Raw genomic sequence first — 2418 nt, 5'->3', positions numbered from 1 at the left:
CAAAAAAATCCTTCTCAAGATTCACTTTCAAAGCAAAATTAGCGTAAGTTAAGCCACTTTCTTGGTTATTAAATATGTACATGTTCCTATGCTTAAGATTTCACTATTACAGAGACCTTTGTTTTGACTTCAAAGTGTTTTCAATTTTCTCTTATTTTGTATTACAATACATAAAGTTCAAAATAGCTAATAACTTGAACATTATTTTTGGAATGAATTCACAACTGGTGAAACGAGGTACTTCAGAGTTAGACAGAATGGAATGACTAGAGTTCTAAGGCAAATTTGACTATTTCCCATTTAAACATAATCAAGCTAGACATTTTCTTCCCCTATGTTGTAACAATATTTCAATTTTGACAAATGACAAAAAAGCCATGGAATTTCTTTTTTTTTTTTTTTTTTTTTTTGGCAGACAGGGCCATTTATTGAGAGGCAGTCAGCAGTGGCCTAGGCACAGTACTGCAGGTTGGCTTTCTTCTTGGCCTGCACCTCCAGGATGCCCTCCATGTAGTCCTCGTGGGTCAGCTCTGTGGCGCCCCTGCGCAGGGCGATCATGCCCGCCTCCACACACACGGCCTTGCACTGGGCCCCATTGAAGTCATCGGTGCAGCGGGCCAGCTCCTCGTAGTTCACATCCGGGCTGACGTTCATCTTCCAAGAGTGGATCTGCATGATCCGGGCCCGGGCCTCCTCATTGGGCATTGGGAACTCGATCTTTCGATCTAGGCGGCCTGAGCGGAGCAAAGCAGGATCCAGGATATCCACCCTGTTGGTGGCTGCAATCACCTTGACTTGGGTGTTGGGCTGGAAGCCATCCAGCTGGTTCAGAAGCTCTAGCATGGTCCTCTGCACTTCGCGGTCCCCGGCCTTCTCACTGTCAAAGCGCTTGGTGCCAATGGCATCCAGCTAGTCAATGAAGATGATGGACGGTGCTTTCTCCTTGGCCAGTGCGAAGGCATCCCGGACCAGCTTGGCCCCGTCCCCGATAAACATCTGTACCAGCTGGGGCCCGGCCAGCTTCAGGAAGGTGGCCTTGGTCTGCGCCGCACAGGCTCGGGCCAGCAGTGTCTTCCCAGTCCCCGGTGGCCCATACATCAGCACCCCCTTTGGAGGCTGGATCCCCAAGTTCTCAAACTTCTCCTTGTGGTTCATCGGCAAGACGATGGCCTCCACCAGCTCCTGAATCTGCTTGTCCAGGCCGCCAATGTCACTGTACTGCTCTGTAGGCCTCTCATCCACCTCCATGGCCTTCACGAGCGAGTCATACTCTGTAGGCAGGGTCTCCAGGATCAGGTAGGAATCTTTGTTCACACCCACCAGGTCTCCCGACTTCAGCTTTTCAGCGTCCACCAACCCGATCACAGGCAGGAAGTACGTCTGGCGCGTGGAGGTTTTGATCACTGCACACTTGCCCTTCCTCTGGGAGTCCAAGTCAATATTGGCACCATCTTCCTCTTGGTCATTGGGGTCAACGTCCAGCAGCTCAATGACGTTGGAGACGAGATATGGCAGCGTCTTGTTCACTTTGATTTTCTCACTGTTCTCTTTGATCTTGTCTTTCATGGCTTGAAGTTCATGGGTGACTCGCAACACCTCACTTTTCATTATCTTGATCTCGCTGTCCAGCAGCCGTGTGCGCTGGATGATCTCCTCTGTGGACATCTTGAGCACCTCCTCCCCGATTCCATCTTGCTCGGCTTCATCCCACACCATCGCCATCTTCTCCTGCCGAGTCACCAGACTAGCCATGGAATTTCTTCACAGAAGAGACTACACAATATTTTGGAGCTCACAAACCAATAAAGTAATATAAATATCAATTAGGAAGTCAAGAACCTGGATTATAATTTTGCTAACTAAGGAAAATTGAAAGTAAATGGTCACTTAATTTTAGCATTACTCTATACGAGTAAGGACATTTGATGTGAAATTTGTAGGAAGAATTTAATCTCCCGATAAAGAACTTAATGTGTTATCAGATTTCCTCATTTTTTCAAGGGTTAATATTTATCATCCATTCTACTATCATATTCTCAGATATTCTTGCATCATTGTTTGGTAAGCATGACAGTTTTAAAATGGGGACAGTTTTATCTCCCAAAGGGCAATCAGCAATGTGTGCAGATCTTTATAGCATTCGCAGTGGGGGAAATTGCTTCTGACATCTGCTGAGTCCAGAGATGCTGCTAAACCACCTTCAATCAACAAGACAATCCAGATGACAGTGGATTGTCCAACCCAAAGTGTCAACTACAGAAAGATGGTGAAGACCTGATGCGCAGAATTAATAATAAGACGCTTCGTTATGAACTCAGCACCACAGGCAACCTTGCTGTGGGAACATCGCTGCCTTGTTTCCTGCTTTATGGCTCCAGAAAAGGACTTGAACCCATATCTGAAGCCACAGGAATGGAA

At 46.8% G+C, this 2418-nt stretch overlaps 1 pseudogene across 1 annotated transcript; it reads right to left on the bottom strand.

Annotated features, from left to right (window-relative positions):
- Positions 1-411: 411 nt before the first annotated feature.
- Positions 412-1734, bottom strand: LOC101573445 (annotated as a pseudogene). Its single transcript, XR_192902.2, has one exon. The product of XR_192902.2 is annotated as a 26S proteasome regulatory subunit 6A pseudogene (transcript).
- Positions 1735-2418: the final 684 nt, after the last annotated feature.

This window comes from Octodon degus, unplaced genomic scaffold (assembly GCF_000260255.1).
Source record: "Octodon degus isolate 3935 unplaced genomic scaffold, OctDeg1.0 scaffold00288, whole genome shotgun sequence".
NCBI lineage: Eukaryota > Metazoa > Chordata > Mammalia > Rodentia > Octodontidae > Octodon > Octodon degus.
This window is presented reverse-complemented; position numbering and strand designations above follow the sequence as displayed.